Source organism: Grus americana, chromosome 1 (genome assembly GCF_028858705.1).
Source record: "Grus americana isolate bGruAme1 chromosome 1, bGruAme1.mat, whole genome shotgun sequence".
Classification (NCBI taxonomy): domain Eukaryota; kingdom Metazoa; phylum Chordata; class Aves; order Gruiformes; family Gruidae; genus Grus; species Grus americana.
Window position 1 is genome coordinate 97364309 of NC_072852.1, and position 18143 is coordinate 97382451.

The 18143-nt window shown below is 44.6% G+C and overlaps 1 protein-coding gene across 17 annotated transcripts in view; it reads left to right on the forward strand.

The window, feature by feature from the left end:
* The first annotated feature begins 521 nt into the window (after positions 1–521).
* Positions 522–18143, forward strand: part of BBX (BBX high mobility group box domain containing) — a 162267-nt gene continuing 144645 nt past the window's right edge. For 6 of the 17 annotated variants that reach the window (XM_054825151.1, XM_054825103.1, XM_054825221.1 and 3 more), the window contains exons 1-2: positions 2300–2440; positions 3964–4036. The gene's annotated coding sequence lies outside the window, so the exon portion shown is untranslated. Of the gene's footprint in view, positions 666–1266; positions 1298–1512; positions 1529–1718; positions 1748–2299; positions 2441–2705; positions 2868–3963; positions 4037–18143 lie in introns of those variants that run through there. The other 11 variants (XM_054825111.1, XM_054825135.1, XM_054825206.1 and 8 more) reach the window with 8 other exon arrangements.

Below are 18143 nucleotides of genomic sequence, written 5' to 3' on the forward strand. Positions count from 1 at the left end.
ATGCACTGCTGCCTCCCTCAACTTCTCCGCTCGCCGTGCTTTGGCCTCTGAATGAAACCCGCCCAACTCCACAGAGTAAGTTATCGGGGGGCAGCGCGGGGGGCGGCCGAGACTGGGGCCCGGCCGGGCCGAGCTGTGCCGTGCCGTGCCGTGCCCGCCGCCCGCACCCCGCCGCGGCCGTTACCCCGCGGCGCTGCCCAGGGCAGGCGTAGTTTACTCTCGCAGCCCTCCCCGGGCAGCCAATGGACAGCGGCTACCGGCGCTGTGGCCGGCGCGGCTCCACGTTCCCCTCGGCGCCGGGGGCTGGCGGCCGGCGACCCCCGCTACCTGGCCCGCTCCGCCACCGCCGGCGGCGGCTCCTCAAACACTGTGAAGAGCAACGCGACGATCTTTGTGTGAGTGTGTGCGGAGAGTGTGTGCGCCAGCGGCTCCCTCGCGGGCGGCGGGTGTAACGGCGCCGCTGAGTGGCTGGCGAGCCCGTCTCTCAGCGCGCCGGCCAATGGCGGGCCGCCTTATATCCCGGGGAGTGTTGTGGCTCTGCCCGGGTTGCATGGCTCTGTGTGGAGCCGCGTTCCGCGGGCGCTGAGGCGGAGGGGCTCCGCTGCGCGCCGCGCTTCGCTACGGCCCAGCGGCGCGCTGCCCGCTCGCCCGCCGGCCCCGCCGAGGTGAGTGCGCGCCGCCCGCCGCCCTTCACCGGGCAGCAGGGAGACGGGGAGCGGCAGGCAGGGAGACGGGTGCCCTCGCCCCACACTTTCTCCTCCGCGTCCCAGCGGCGGGGCAGTCCCCCGGGCCCCCCCTTCCTCGGCGGCCGGGAGGGAGGCGCGGAGCTTCCCTTGCGCCGCGGCCGCCGCGGCTCCCAGTCACTTTTCCTCCTTCTCGTCAGCCCTGCCTTCGTTTGAAAGTTTGGGCAGGGGAGGACGGGTGGGTTGGTGCTGCCAGCCCTCTGCCCGGCCGGGAGGGCAGGGGTGACCGGGGCTGTTCTACTGGGGGGGGGGCGTGAGGTGAATTGCATTGCAGCGCAGTACATTAAAAAAAAAAACCCAAACAAAAAAACCCAACAAACCCAGAAGAAGAAGGCGACAGGGGTAGGCCAGCCAGTGCCAGGCTGCGTTTGAAACCAGGCACCTCTCGCCGCCAGAGAGAGAGAGGCAAGAGCAGCGGCGGCCGCGGCGGAGGGAGGAAGGGGAAGGAGGGCGAGGAGGAGGGATAGCCATCGGCCGCCGCTCGGTGTGTGCCTCCGGGGGGACTTGACAGGGAAATCGCGGCAGGCAGAAACGAAACTTCATCCCGAGGGGCGGTGAGGCGAGGCGCGGGGGAGAGTGCGCGGATCGGTATCGGCTGCCGCCGGCCTGGGGGGGGGGGGCCGCGCCGCCGCCGCCAGGAACGGGAACGGGAGGGATATAAAACCAGAGGGAGCGAAGGAGCCGATCCGGCGGCCGCACGGGGCGAGGGGGTGGCGGGCGGGAGGAAGAGCCCCGGCGCCGACCCCGACAACAACAGCGGCCGGGCTCGGCCGGAGAGTTGGGCTGTGCGTTTTCCGGTAGTCATCGGCGATGCACCCGGGGCGGCGGCAGCGGCCCCGGTGGGCAGCGGGGGGGCGGGGGCGGGCGGCCCTGCCGGGGTTTCGCGTGGATGTGGGATTATGTTGTGTCAATAAGTTTAAGGTGGAGAGGGAGAAAGGAAGGCGGGCGGGGGCCGGGGGGGAGGCGGCGGCAGGCCTCGGCCGCGCGAAGTCCTATTTCTGAAGGTAAGTTGTGACATTGGGTGGTCGCGATGACAGAAAACTTGGCGGGGGGCGCCCCGGGGAGGGGGCGGCCGCCTCGGGGGGGCCTCTCTCCGCCGCCGGGAGCCGGATGGGTGCTCGGCTGTTATTTGCTGCTGCGAGATCGGGTCGCTGGTAAATTACAGAAAGCAGCCCTCCTCCTCCTCCCCCCCCCCGGCCCCCCCGCCAGCCGCTTCGCTCTTCCTCCTCTCGGGTTTATTTGCAATGTATGAAACTTGCATGGCTGTGAGGAGAGCCGATCCAGTGTAGGTTTGCGAGGAGGAGGAGGAGGAGGAGGACGGGGAAGGCAGGGTTGGAGGCAGGGGAAGGGAGGCAATCGCGTTAATCCCGGGCGCCGCACGGCAGCAGGTTTGCGTTAGAAATATCGGTGGCAGCCCGCCGCCGCTGAATGAGGAAGGTAAAACGAAGCGATGCGAGAGCCGCTGAGGCGACATGTACGGCGGTGGGGCGAGAGGCACCGGCAGGCGGCTGCCCGCCCCCTCCCTCCCTCCCTGCCTGCCTCCTCCCTCCCTCCCCGCCGGGGCGGGGAAGGACCGTACCCGGGTCTCCCCTGCTCGCCGCCAGCCGAGCCGGGGGGCCGCGGGGCTTTAACCGTGTGCGGGGCGGATTCGCCACTTTTTCCGGGGGAGGCCCGCGGTTAAAAGTTTTTTTCCGGAGGTGAGTGTGTGCGGGGAGGCCGGGGCGCCGCCAGGCCGGCGGTGGTCACTCGGGCCTGGGGCGCCGAAACCATTGCCCGTCCTGCTGGTGACACGTCCAAGTCCCGCAGCCCGGCGGGGCGGCGGAGGGGCCCGGCCCGGCCGCCGGGGCAGGGACGGGGTGCCGGTCTCCATGTGGCTCTCCCGGCGGCGGCACCTCCTCCCCGGTGGCAGCGGCGGCGGCAGCAGCGGGATCATCGCCCGGGCCCGCGGGGAGGAGGAGGGGAGCAGCAGGGAGGTGTTTGCTGCCAGCCTGCCTCGCCAGATCCCGCCGGGGAGGGCAGCTGGGAGGGCCGGGGAGCCCCCCGCGCCCCCTCCTCGCGCCGCCGCCCCTTCCCTGCCCGCCCGCCCGCCCCCAAAGGTGTTGTGCAGACTTTTCCCCCGGGAGGGTGAGATTTATGCGCTGCATTATTGCTCCTCTCCTCCCCCCTCAAAGCAAGATGGACTCTCTCTTCTCTCTCTCTCTCTCACTCACTCACTCACACTCCCTCTCTCTCGCTCTCTTTCTCTCCCCCTCTCCCTGTGTCTTGTCAGCCTTCAAGATCGACATTTTGTAACTAAGATGCAAACTTGATGGTGACCGAGGGCGGGGGGCGCCGGGGGGGGGGGGCGGGAAACGGGAAAACCCTGGGTCACGGCGGTCTTTCTCCATATTTAATACCTTTTCTTTCCACCCCACCCCGGAGCCCGGATTCCGGTGGCCCTACACTTTGCACGGGCGGGGGTGGGCGGCGGGCGGCGGCTGCAAACGCCGCTCCCCCCGCGGCGGCCGGGGGTCTCGTCGCTCTCCCTGCGGGCTGCGGTGGTGGAGGGCTGGCTGGGCGGTCGCAGGACTCCGGGCGGCTCGGCTGGGCTCAGCCGAGGGGGAACGGGCATTACCTGAAACTGTGTTACAACGTTGCAGCCTTCCGTCCGTCCCTCTGTCTGTCTGTCTCCCCGGGTGGATCTCGTACCTGCAGTCTGGCGGTTTATTCTTGTTAATTTTGCGTTGTTTGGCTTATCCACGCGTGTGGATTGATCGCTCACTTGTGTAAGTTCCCGGGGGTTATTGTTATGTATGCCTCCTTGCAGATGGTGGTCAACTTTCTGCCTTTTATTTTGATAACGCGTGCATGTTTGTGTGTGCATGTAAATAATTACGTGATGCATCTCGGTGTGTAGGTATATATGTCTTTGTGCACGCATAAACATGCATCCGTGTGTACGAGAGACACAGAGGAAAAATAACCCACCCTGCTGATCTACACTCAGATGATTTGCTCCATTTGCCCAGTCCTAATGCCCTTTAAAGACACGGTGCATCTTTTGTTTGCTCCTTGCGGTTTTCTGCGACTGTCATCTTGTTTTACTGACAACTTATCTGGGGTGGGGGTGAGGAGGAAGCAAGTTTCAAGTTTTGGGATCTTTCCTCCTGTTGGCATTGTGGTGAGTTGCAATATTGTAAAATCATGGTGTGCTGATGAGCCTTTATTTGATACTTTATAGGTCACTATCACATGACAAAGGCTTTGAGACAGCTTCATCTTCGTCTGTCTGTAATTTCCAGTTGCCTTCCTGGGTAAGTATGTAAACTGTACACACAGAAAAAGAACTCGGTTGTTGTTGATAAGATAGAGGTCCTCGTGCTGCCACTTTTTACATGGAAGATGCTTGTTCAGGTTTTAGCGCCTCAGAAAACATGTCTTCTCTGGGTGTTCATAGCAACTGCTAGATTAGAAAGTTTGTATGTAGGGGTGGGTCTGAATAATCTGGGAACTAAAAGGTTGTGCGTATTCAGATCTCTCTTCACTTCTTTTTTCTTGTTTTTTTCTTAAACCTTGTTTTGTAAAGATAATCAGCTGATTGACTTAGGGCAAAAGTTTTAAACCAAAGTTACATTAGAATGCAAAGTGCAACACACAGGTCGAAAACTTAATGAGAATGAAAAGTCCTTCTAAAATTCAGTGGTAGGAAAAATATGAAAATGTAACCAGAATAGGTAATTGTAAATCTCTGGAGGCCAAGAATCAGGGAGAAGTTTAGCAGGACTGTAATACTACTGCAACAGGAGTTGGTTCAGTTTTAACACATAAACTGAGAGCTAATTAGAATTCCATCCATGCTCTTTCTGTGTTACTGTTTTTTCTTTTGGCATTGATTAATGCAGGTACCTATCAATTTGAAAGATGAATCTTAGTGACTAATTTACTAGTATTCCTAAGCTTTCAAGTACACAACGGGTTTTTTTAATCTGTATGCTGGGAAAAGTTTTGACACCTTTTGAAGGGTTTGACATCTTTTAAGTTGAAGTACAAGTGGTAGTTCAAATAAGAGGTTCTAAACTTGCGGAGTCATATTGATAGATGACATAAAATGAGTGGCACATGGAGCGCTTCTCATACAATCACACATGGTGGCACTGAACTGCATTTGGCCCAAAATCTGGGAGTGGTAGGTAATTTGTTTTTATGGTACTTTTGTGTACATAATTAAGAACAAGACAAGACATGTATTTGGGGTAAGCTTAGTACTCATCAATGTGAATGATTAATAACATACTCTTGACCTTTTCCATACAGTAGACATAGGATAAGTGATGATCCCAAACATGCTGGCTCGAAGGGGGCTGTTGGAAGCAGCTGTTCCGGTGTGATATTATGACCACAAAACCAGTCTTAAGGCTGGGATAACCACTGTGGGGAGATGGTTCGAAAGGAGGATTCTGCCTGTTCTCCAGTTCCTGTAGAATTACACCCAAATTTCAGTTTTTCAGATTTTGTGGGCAGTGAGATTGGTATGTGTAGGTCTGAGAGTATAAACACCAAATTAAATTACTGAAATTCTTTGACAGACTAGTTGCATAGGAGAATATTGCTTTCAGTTTTATAGCATTACTGACAAGATTCATGTTCTGTGTAGAGTAATTGGTGCAACAATTTTTACAAAGTAAAAATGCATTGGGAAATTAAAAAAACTGGTGGATAGGCTTCAAACTGTTGTTTGGAGCTGAGTACAAATGCACTGATTTCTCAACTTAATTTTCTGTGTTTCCAGGTAAGAGTCAGATTAGAGTGCTGTAAGCGTAAGTTTTCTCTATTGGGAGTAATAGTAAAGGGTACTGAACAAGAATAGCTCAGGGACTTTGCTTCAGGTAGCATCTTCAGTCATCATCTGGTTTTAGTTTTATGTGATGAAGTCTTTTGGATGCATGGAAGTTTGATCCTAGAAATGAAGTGGTGATCATTGTTTCCCCACAGCTTTAAGAGGAGTGGACCTCGATTTTTGTGCATAGTGCTAACTGTAGGTCTTGCCTGTTGTTGAATTGATGTGAACAAATTGCAAAGAAAAGAAGGGTAGGGTATCTTTTTGATGAAAAAGGTGTGATAGAAGCTTTAGAGGAAGCGAAGAAATACATTTCCTCATAGCTTAAAAAACAGTAATAAAAAATAATGTGCCTAGTTAAGGGGAGAATAGAGATTTCATTAGATTTGTCCATGACTAGAAACTTCATTTACTTTAGGGAGCTTTTAGTTTGGTAAAAGCGAAGATTTCTTTTGTTATACGGTTCTAAGTAAAGTAACAATTCTATGAATGGAGTTTAGTAATTCAGTCTTGATGTACAGGAGAGACACCTGGGTTCTGGTCTTGGTTAACAAGTGCTGGGTGCAGTGCTGGTGCATCACAAGCTAAAAGGGAAGAGGTGCTTAGCAAGGGGCCTTGTGAGTCCTTCAGAAATTGGCCCAGGGTCTTCAAAGTTTATTGCATACTACTGTCGCTCTTTGCACAGCAGGGCAATAAACCATTTCAAGCAGACACATAATTTAGTAGAAACCTAACTGATTTCTGTGTGTGGGTAAACTCAAAATATTTAAGATGCTTACCCTCGATGCTTTTGAATTTTTTTGGGGGCTGCTTGCTGTAAACCTGGCACCTGCAAAACTTCCAGTAGTTTCAGCATGAGGTCTCCTTAGGAAGGGAGTGTAGGAGTGGTGGTGAGAGGAATTTGTCCATGTTTATTTTCCTGTTCAGGGAAGAAAACCTTTCTCTTTCATAGCTGTTGTGTGAATAATTAAAGATACTAAATGTCAGTTTTCCACATAAAATATCAGAGGTAATTGTGCAGTTATTTTATAGCTAACATTTTTCTTTTTCATCAAGAATGATCTTAATACACTTTATTCATAAATTAGTGGTTCCATAGCTTGCAATCCTGTAAGCATGTGAATATCTTTAAGCAGATGACAAGTCTTGTTAAATTCCCTGATATGATTGCTCGCATTCAGAGCTTAAAGTTATTCGACGTTGCTGCTGCCACTCGTGGTCTGCGGGCTGAGGATACGCAACATCTCTGAAGCTCAGTCACCATGGCATTAGGCAGGGCAGTCTTCTGGTGTAGAGCTAGTAGCAGCGTGGTAGGAAGAAAGGAAATTTTGACCAAGTGAGCTGGGGAGAGTTACTCTTCTGCTGTACGTAGCGGTGGGGAAAGTACAAGTGAAGTGAACAAGACCTGTGATGTATGAGGCTTTGGTGTTGTGTGAAAGTTATAAACACGCCAGCAGTGAAATCCAGGCACTTGTGAGGTGAGACACTGCCTCTCTTTTGATGCTGCGTGGCACGGGTAGTGTTCAGGCCTCCCTCTTTATGTGAAGGTGGTTCCTTGGTGGAGGAAGGTACTATGAATTACAGTTGAAACCGAACTGAAACTCTGGTTTTAATTCCTGAATGTGTTGCAGGCTATCTCTGTGAGCTCTGGCATGCGATGTAGTCAAAACCAGAGGCCACTTTCCAAATTTTGGACTCAAGTTGAACTTACTGTTTCCTGCCATGGGGGTGGCCAGTCGCAGCCGCTGGTGGAGTCAGCGGCACTGCTGTGGCCTGCCAGTGGCTTCCAGGGTCAGAGTTTACTCTTGGAAGCACAGCCATATGTCCCTTTGCCACCTGCAAATGGAGACTAACGATACTTCCCTGTATCATTAAATCATATGGCGCCCATATAGTGGGACAGTTTTCACGAGTGAATTAAGTTTGTTTTAAAGCAGTATGGATATTGTTTTACCTTATTGTAACATTATTAATTGATGTTTTGTTTATTACTTAGGAGTCTGTAAAGCTGGATTGAAACAATAGTTGTATGTATTTCAAAATATTTTTGAGAAGAAACAGGAAAAAGTCAACTTTCTGACTTCTGTAGTACTAACTTCATTTCTTTTCCTTCTACTATGCTTGCTTGCTTTCCTGGGGTATCATTGTCAGAAGCTTTTTTCATTCTGTTTTATGTCAAAAGATTATTAGGACTTACTTCCATTTTATTATTTTGGTTTTATTTTTTTAAATCAGTAATGATACACTGTTTCTGTCTGAGATCAATGTGGTGAGCCTGGTACTAGTGGACATGTGAATTTCACAAGACTCCTACAGCTGTCACCCTTCTTGACAGTTTCAGAAGGGATAAGACCCAAACCAGCATAAGGATTACTTTAAGAATGGCTCAATGAGCTGCTATTAGATTGCATTGCTTGGAAAAGAAAAAAGAAAACACGTGTTAATCTCTCAATAATAATGATATTATTAATAATTGGCAATTGTAGGCATTGCCTTATTCATGTGCTTATGTCCTGTCTGATGAAGTACACAAGCCATACTGTAATCACACACCTCAAAACAAGGAACAATCATTTTTATCCCTGTTTTAGGCATATCTGAGATACAAAGCAGTGAAGGAGCGTAGGCTTGCCTGCAGTCACTTAGCAGGTTAGCATTAGCAGGGAATAGAATAAAATCCGCATCTGACTCCTTAGTTTTGTGTCCTTTCCCTTGGTGTATGCTATGGCTCTGAAGCTTTCCCGGTAAATGCCTGTCTTGACATGTGAGTAGTCTCACTGAATTCTTTGTCAGTTGGGCATCTTTTGTTAATATTCAGCTTTCATTCAAGACGCTGCTTTAACCCCCCTTCAGAATAGCGTGAAGTTAGTGACTTTCAATTCACTTCAGTATTTATTGACAGGAGAGTCTAAAGTAGAAGGAGAGCTTACTTAAAGAGTTTTTGCCACTAAACATGGTATTTAAGCTGCAGTGTGTATTACACTGTTGTATTACACTATTTAATACTGACTTCCTTGTATTAACTTTATGAAGTAAGATACTGGTTTTCATAGCAAAGTATTTAAAATATGCATCCATGTGAAGTAGTTTTTTAAAATTACATTATTTTTCATATTTATAATGTAAAATCACAACTAATTTGCTTATGAAACATGGAATTGACAGAAGCAGCTACTTTGGCACTCTGGCAATATTGTGATAAATAGGGTAACTTACCAATTTGAACTTTTATTTCTAAACCCACTGAACATATTTCATCCTGTAACATTTTCAGATTTGCTGATTACTAGTGTTTTCTTATTAAGAATATGAGTTGGCTTTGATTTTAAACAGGAGTTGTATTTGAGGAGTAAAGCATACTTAATGCCTGAGTGTAGACCTAATTGTAGTATTCTTGCAATGATAGCAGTATTTTATAATTTTTAATATTTACAAATTTGATTACATAAAAGATGAATCAACAAAGAGGAAAAGCATGGTTTTGACACTTTCCAGTGTTAGTGCCTTTTTCTTTATAGCACACAAATGCATAATGTAATAGCAAGTCCTTATGAGCATGGACAATTCAGCATGTGAAAATAAACTAGCTTAAGGCATATCTGAGTACAAAGAAAGCTAGTACAACAAAATTTCAATTTTTAGCAAGGGGAAGGAAAGTTAACAGGATTTTATGAGACTACACTAAGAAAATCAGTTGCTTAGGAAGCATGGAATTTTTATTATCAGAAATCTTCCATGTGGGTGTTTCGATATGAGAGATTTTATAAAATGTAACAATTGTTAAAAATAAGAAACAGCATTTTATTGACCCTTAATGTCACAGAGAGCCTCATTCAGCAGAAATAAAAATAATGCAGTGGATTTGTACCACATGGGATCTATGGAACTTAATTCAAGTGGAAGCTCTCTTGACAAGAAGCTTAGCGAGTCCTGTCTACACTTTCCCTTGGTGAGGGGAAGTGGGAAGGTGTGTCTTCCCTCTGCCTGTTTGGGGGTTTTTTGGTTTGTTTTCTTTTTTCATTATTTTTTTGTCTCTGAAAGGCAAGATGTATGTAGCAAATTGTTGAGGAATCTGCTCTGAGACATTGTGAAACCACACTAATTGCATGCCCCGCTGAGGGGTTACTCTCCTCATATGCAGGTGTAGCAACAGGAAGATTTCTGCTATCCACGCTCTCAAGAGGGGCTTCATCCTGCTCTTCTGAAACCCAGAGTTCCCTGTGGCAGGGCCGGGTGCACACGTTAAAGGCCCACTCCTTGGTACTGTCAATGAGAACTGAACTGGCCTCTGGCAAGATTTGAGTGAGGAAAGCTTAAACCCGGTCCTGGACCTCTGATGGGCTGGGTCATGGATTAGTGACTATACCGTACTGCTGAGTGTGCCGGGCAGTACTTTACTGCTGTTGGATTGATGGCTTTCAACCTGTACCTTTCAGTTTTTTCCCCCAGTATGGTTTTTCTGCCAGCTACAAGGACTTTTAAACATACATGTTGTCAGAAGCTGTCTGTCTTTTTGGTTTGGGTTTGTTTTTTTTTTTTTTCATTTGTACCCATGTCCTACACAATCAGGAGTCAGCCAGCAATGGCAGTGGGTAAGGCATGTCACACGATAATAGCTAGGATTATATCTCTGGTGGCAGAATAGTAAGTCTTCACTCTTCAGCCTGTGTGTTCTTTTATGAAGCAAATAATCCTAGGTTTTTGTTTGTGTATGTGAGAGAATGCGTTATTTTGTGGTTGTCAAAGCAATATTTAAGAGAAAGACATCATGAGAGATTTGGAGATGAAGCTGGATAAAGAAAACCTTGGGAGAGAATGGAAGGAGTGAGGGAGAACTTGATTTCATATCTTATTTTAGCCTCTTCAGTGTGAAGTAACTCCACGATAGTCAGTGGAGCTGAAACGTTGTGATGTTCTGCATTAAGATCTGTACGTGAAAGTTGGGAGGAAGTTGCTCTTTTTTTGGCAGGTTGATGAAAAAGGCATTTTGTGATTGGCCATGTTTTGATTTGTTTTCCACAAGTGGTCTTTGAGCCATATCATGCCTACAGTCATCTATAGTTAGCAACATCATGCTGATTTAATTTTTTTTTTTCCTTACGGGGTGAAGTACAGGAGCATCAATGTATCTTGTCCTAACTACTGAAGAGCTCAATGCTGCAGCTACAGCTGTGCAGTTGGATTCCTGAACATAGAGCCAGAACCACAGCTGCATCAGCAATGTGCACCCCTTCGCAGATCTGCTGCCTGAAGTTGTTGGTGGCCTGTAATTCCTCAGGAAAGCTGCAGATTTCACATTATTCTTAATTATTGATGTGCGGGTAGTCCTGCCAAGGTCATGCAACCGTTTTACTCAGTGATCAGTGCACAAGCTTATAGGCAGTCCCTAACCCGATGATGAGCAATGCAGGAAGGGCTAGGAATAGAGACATTGCTGAAATATGCAGAGTTCCCTTAAATGAGCAGAGCGTAGAAGAGCATGAAGTATGAGAATGCCATTTGGTAGATGATATGTCTTTTGGCAACTGTGCCATTTTGTTTGAGTGTGTTTGCTTCCCAAGTTGGTTATATGGCTAGGCAAATAAAGCGTTCTGATGTACTGCAAATCAATGGTTGGAGATGATAGATTTGGAAAGAAGTAACATTGTCACCTCCACTTCATTGGTAAGTCTGGCTTAAGATGTTCTTTCTCTTTGCAAAATGTTTTTTTATATCCACATTTCGTGTTGAATAGTGCGAACTTCCTGCCTTCTGGCTCAGTTCTAATAAGTCAGTGCTCCACACCACAAACTTGTGAGTTTCAGGGTTTACCTCTTGTTTGAATATGCTTTTTTTTTCTTATTTAACTAAAGTGTCTTTATTTGTATTTCTTCCCTCTAATTTGTTTGAGATACTCTTTCATACATTGTGTTAAACATCAGTCATCAAGTGCTCATAATATAGTTTGAAACAAGTACGCAAAATTGCAGCATGATCCAGCACTGATTACAGAGCTATGGCATACAAATTAATAAGAAAATAAAAATAGCATCATTAATTTCCAGCTGCTTTTGGAGAAACAGAGGTGTTTATAGGGGGAAATTTGGTGTCTGCAAAATGAAGAATGACAAAACTGATAGTAAATACATTAATACAAGTAACTATTCACAATTTACTTCCTCTGTTCTATTGATTAAAAATGGGTTCCAGTGCTGAAAGAATAAGCAGAAGTTCCAGTGCCATTCTTTTAAAACTGTTGAGTTAAATAGCATAAGTGTCAGAACTAGAGCAAGGGGAAGTTTTTATCTTTATTTCTTAGTATAACAAATCTTAAATAAGGGAAGTAAATTATGGATAGCTAAGTGTAACAGTTGGTTGAATGTGTCCATTCTCCATTAATATGAGAGAATTACCCGTACATATGTGAGGGGAAAATTGTTTTATGTGTTTCCCTTGGTAGTAAATCAGTATTTTCCTTGTATCTCTTGCACGTGCTTGCTTGTGCTCACCTGTCTTGCCTCAGCATTGTGTACCAAAGCAGCAGAAGGTAAATAAAGTCTGTGGTTAAAAGTGACCCAGGCAAAATCTTACACTGTGAGTGCCCTCACTGCAGTTTGGACCATCAGCTTCCTTTGGAGGAAGCTGTCCAAGGGATCTTGATGCTCATTTGCAGGTTTTGAAATCTCCTCTTAGTTTGCTGTTACTCAGGGCTGGCCTGTTGTTCAGGTGGGAGCTCCAAACAAAGCTTTGGGCCTGCGTGCCTGCAAAGTCTTCCTGGTTTTTAATCAGCAAAGGAAGATCCTGCCCTCCTGAGAGACATGTCTAGAGGAAACGGGTTATTTATTTATATAGTAAAGTGGACTCTCAAGGATGTCCCTGTCAAGCTTTCTGTTTTGTTGTGCCGTGTGGCGATGGGGCCAAAATGAGTGAGAGGATGCTGGAGTGTGGGGAGGGAAGGACCTGAAAACTGCCCAGATACTGTGTTTTGTCTAAGAATTGTCCTGCTGGTTTCTGTGCCATGGGTGATCTAGTTTCTGTGTGCAGTCTTGCTTTCCTGGATGAACCCACAGGGTTGCATTTGAAGTTTACTGTCATTCTTCACTTATGGGGACAGAAAGAAATAAAATGAGAGGTGAGGCAGTCATCACAGATATCCCCATGCTATCGGTTGCAGGAGAGAAGGGCACAGTTCAGGTCTTCCAGTGAGGACAGTATGTGTTCTCTTATTCAAGGATCCTAGAGAAAAAAATCTTTCAGTGGGGGATGGTGTTCTGTGGAGCGCTAACAGGCTTTGCAGAGATTGAGCAGGGCTGAAGGAGAGAGTGGGGGCACAGTGAAAACGAGGAGGTTTTTACACCTTGTATTCCTGGCCTTTGTGAGCCCTTCTGTACGTACGCTTACGTGTCTGCTGCCTTGACGTTCCGGTTATACCTACTGAACTGATTTAAATCATGATTTTGGTCGATAAACGCTTGGTTTAAATTGGTGCTTTTAATCTCATTTTGCTTTGGTATTTTTGTATTTGTTTTCTCAGAAGCAATCTCTATTGGTAGACAACCGTTAAAATATGTTGCTAAAAATAGCCTTTACACTAAATTTGGCACTACTTTTTTGTTAGTTCAGAGGATGCACTCTATGCCTCCACACTTTCTAAGTGATTACATGGCTTATGTGCATTTATTTAGATTGCAATTGTTAAGAAAGTTTTGATTCAGGACGTGACAAATTATGCTCTTTTTTTTTTTTGTAAATGTGGCCTTTAAAAATGTGCTGTTTAATAAAGCCACACTCATGCACGAACACATACATGCACACAAGATAATGCAAATAGAGTTTGCACTTAAAGTATAAGTAAATTATTATCCCTAATAAGGTAACCAGTTCTGCAGTAACTGAATGCAAGCTTTTAGAACTAGTAGAACTCAAACTTCTCTGCTTTGCTTTCTCAGATGATGAGGAATACAAGTGATTTTGCTTTTTCAATTCCCAGTTAGTTTCTCAGCTTTACACCAAACTTCACTAAGTGACTTATGGAGTAAAGACATTTTCTCTGCAAATGCAGTGGAAGTTATTACTTTCAGGTAACTTAGTTCTAAACCTAATACTTGTTCTTGGTCCTTTGATGAAGACTTACCTGTTCAGTATTTGAACTTTGTTTACAGTTTTGACATCAAACATTTGCAATTTACTGTAATATTATATAACTTAATTTATATTAAAATAGAATTTAACATTGGTTTGTCGTAACTTAAAGGTTAATTACAATTAATTATTTTTTATTACAATAAATTTAGCGTCAATAACATCTGATTGAAATTTGGATCTGACTTACTTGTTCAGAAAGGATTAATTTGTAACTGTATCTGTGTCTGTTAAGCTGAATATATTTTCTCAGATGACTTCATTATCCATTATCCAAAGTTTCTATTTGTAATAACGGATGCCTTGGGCAGTATCTTCTGCCATTAAGAAATGCAGAGTAGCTCACTAGGTGACTCTGTGGCCATATTAACCTTTTTTTTTTTTTGTGGGAGCTAGACCCCCTCTGTAGCTTCTAGCAGATACAGATCAACAGATACCTGTCTGTTAACACAGATATGTACTTAACATTAAAAAAAATTGAAGTGATTATTTTAAAATTGCTGTTGCAAGCTTTCCTCTAGACTATGTGGCATGTGACTGTGACTTTAATGGTTGAGGGAGGGCTTTATAACTTCCAGGAATAAATCTAGCACCACTGGTGTCCAGAAACCAAAGAGTGAAACCAAGTTGGTTACTGGATGCTGAATGTATTACTAATGTATTGGATGAAAAAAAGACTAAGGAATAAAAAAAAATTAAAAAATTGGTAAATATGTCATAGCAACTCTGTGGGCTAACATGGGTAAAGAATTCTACCCCCCACCCTACCAAAATATTAATAGCATCTGAACAGAGTTAAAGAGCTTGATAACATGTATTGACTCTGCAGCTCCATGTAGTTTTTCTGCAGCAGGGGAACTGTGTAGCAGTATCTGTGACCATTAAGGAATGTGGAATTAGACGTCAGGTAGTAGAAGGGTTGTGCTCAGAACTTTAGAGTGTGCCTGAGGCCTGGTGGCACAGTTATGCAAACTACTAGTATATTGCAATTTTTTTCTCCTCCCCACTGCCCCAAAGAAGGAGTACACACATCAAGAAGTGTTTCTATGGCCTTCTCTCCCCAACGCAAACATAAGTTTTGTGATCTTGTGTTTGTCCTGTTTTTCCCTATTCTTGCATATCAACGTACAGGGTATTCAAAGTCTCAACAGTTACTGTGGTCTTGTATAACTAAATATAAAAAGATATGATTAGAAGGCAAGATAGAAATTAGAAGAAAATTGAAGCAAAGGTCAGAATGCTGTTGTTGGTCACAAATGTTTAAAACAGTCAATTTTTAAAAAGAAGACCTTCTTTAAAAAATCGAAATGGTAAAATTACTGAGTATTACCTACTCTTAAGAGAACAAGCCAAAATAAGATGAATCACTCATCCTGAAAGGGTCGTCATTTTCATTTTTACGTACATTTGGTACAAGATCAGTAAGAAAATAAAGTAGTTGCATATTTAGGCAACTTTACTGATGGAAGCTGTTTATTGCTGAAGCATTTATGTTTTATGAAGCTGCCCTAAAACAATTAGCTCTTGTTTAGCATAAGTGTTTAAACAGAATGCTTTACTAATGCAGCTGATTTTATAGTTATTGCATTTCCATAGGATTCAACTATTCTTGTTCTAACTTGCTTCCCCCCCATCCCCTTAGCCATGTGAAATGTTGAGGCTTTCTTCCCTTTCAGAAAAAAGTATTTGAGCCAAGATTTTTCTCAGGAGACTTGGTATCTTTGAGAGTGTTCTGTCTGAGATGTCTCAGAGAAGCCTGTTACTCAGCATGTGCTTAGCAGTGTTTTCCTGCTAGGTTACATTGAAATGGGCTACTGGTCAGGCAAAAAAATCTGGATATAAAATTCACTTTGGTCTGAATTCAGAGTTGGTGTGAGTTTGTGCAATTCCACCGAGGCTGCTGAACAGAATTTGGCTGTGTTAGTCATGGGGATTGTGGCAAAACCAGCTAGGAGCAGTGTGTGTTTAAAATATTGCTGTAACTACATCAGTAACATGTGATGGGAAGAATGAGACACCCTCGCTCCTTTTTGGTTCTTTTTTTTTTTTTTTTTCCTAATTTGTGGAGGGAGGGGATTTGGTCCCATCATTGCAAGTAAAAGACACTTTTCACTTTGCTTTAAAGAGTGAATCAGATGGATCAACTTACTGAAATAATCCCATCAACAGTCCATAGTTAGATGACAAGCCAGTCTTTCTTGAAACATTTTTTTTTTTCCAGGAACTTCCAGAAAATTGTATCTTCACAACCAGAAGCATTTCTGCTAGTGCTGAACTAAACTAGTGTCGCTGCCAAGCAGTCTGTTTTCATGGCAGCTCTAGCCAAGCATAGAGGGAGTGGAAAGGCAGGTGCAGTGTCTTAGCACTCCAAGTTTGTATAAGGTAAGCTGCAGGGGAGTTATCCTTTGCAAAGTATCATACATATTATTCACTGCCTGCAAAATAGATCCTGTCACTTCCCCAGGTACTTCTCCCCCCACACCCCCAAAAGTGACAGGAGCAACTAACCATATGTGTGATTTCCCCCACCTCCCATGCAAAAAGGAGCTACGCTGTTACCTGGGAGCTGTGCCCCATTAGGTCTAATCACTGTCATCCTGAGTTGAGTGAGAACTTTGCTATTGACTTCAGTGGAAATAAATTCTGACTTGTAAGAAAACCTTCATGAATCTCATTGAGGATTCTTTAAGGATCATATGTACTTTAGCGATATAATGATACTGGTGACTGGTGTGAATTTTACTGTTGTACAAATGTGGTCAAGAGTATGAGCATGGATGCAGTAACCTTAGAATAAAGGTACGGTATGCCACTACAACTTTTTCAGCTACGGAGACCAAAACAGTAAAATACCTTTCACAAGGGTATGCTTGCATTTCTGTAAGTTTGCTTTTTTGCCCTTGGAGGTATGCTGGTATAGTAACTGGTGTAGAAGTGAAGCATGCACACACAAAGCATCCCTTACTAGGTATAGACTAGTATCCTGGTGCCATAGTACTTGTTCCCATTATGTTCTGGTATAGCTGAAACAAGACTGTTTTCTAAGGTAGACAGATTCATAGAATAATGCATAAATTATACTCTGATAGTGCTAGGAGTGAAGAAGAGTGATCTTGGAGTGAGTTTCTAGTAAAATGTGTCCCAGACACCAAATGAACTTCTTGAAATACGACCTAGGGCATACGCAGTACTGTATCTAGTACAATTTACTATTTAAGCTCAAATGTATTTTCACCCATCCCTCTGAATATATTCCAACTCTACACTTATATTTTAGCAAGCAAGTGAAAGGTTGGCGCCTCCTCCTAGGATTCCAGCAAAGGGTGAAAATTGTGCCGGATGGAACAGGAAAAAACCCACTGGCTGGTGCTGCAGTTTTTACCATTAACTTGCTTCACAATCTCAGGCAGATCGCTTCCTCTTTTTCTTTCTGTGTTTCTCCATTTACAAGCTTGGGATGGTGATGGCTTCTTCCTTTGTAGTGTTGTGCAATCTGTGGAAGAAAACCTTGGTACTGAGTAGCAGGGCAGAAAGTTGAGAATAGTTGTCCAGATTTTTTTATTTTTTTAGATATTTTTTTAAAAATTACCATGTGTTGGTTCTATCATAGGGTAAAATAGCAGCTGCATTAATTGTGGTGATGTTATAATACTTGGGGAAGATTTTACAGTGAGGGTCAGTTTTGTTTAATGGAGGGATGGACTAGAGGGATGGACTTAAGGTTGACTTTTAGCGTTTCATCCTACCAGAGAGTCAAAGCAATTCACTTTCTAAACAGGTATATAAACAAAGTCTTTTAAGAGTGTGTACTGTAGAATGCAGATGGTGTTGTCATTCATATGCATTACATATTTTGTTAAATAGCACTTTATTAGGGCATAATAACACTTTGGTCTCCTATTGTGTACTTTTACAGGCATCAACTAACTACATTTTACAAACATTTCAGAACTGGTGTTACCACCCCCATTTTGCAGATTACAGAGTAGACATGGGGATGTTCAGGTAAGACCAGATGGCTGGTGGCAGAACCAAGTACAGAACTCCTGACCTTCTTGCAAGTTTATACATCACTGTTAAATTATTACACCAGCTATCTCTTTGTTACTAAAACACCTGCCCTGTGTGTATTCTTTTCCGTATTGATAGGTGGAAAAATAGTGAACTGTCATCTGTGAATTTCAGTTTTACTGGTTAAGTATTTGTGTATTTACCAAATCTGTTAGCGTCCAAGTTCAATTCAGAATTCTACATTTGAAAACTTGCACTGCATGATAGAAACATAACCTTGTAGATCAGAGCTTTTGGGCCTGATGTTTGTTCTTCCAACCCAGGGTCTCTTCTTAACTCAGTGTTGTGTGAATATTGCCCTCCATTCTTCTTCCTTCTCTGAAAGTGACTTTTGCAAAGATGCATAAGCATGTTCTGTTTGTGATTCGAGATACGTGAAGGTGATAGAAATG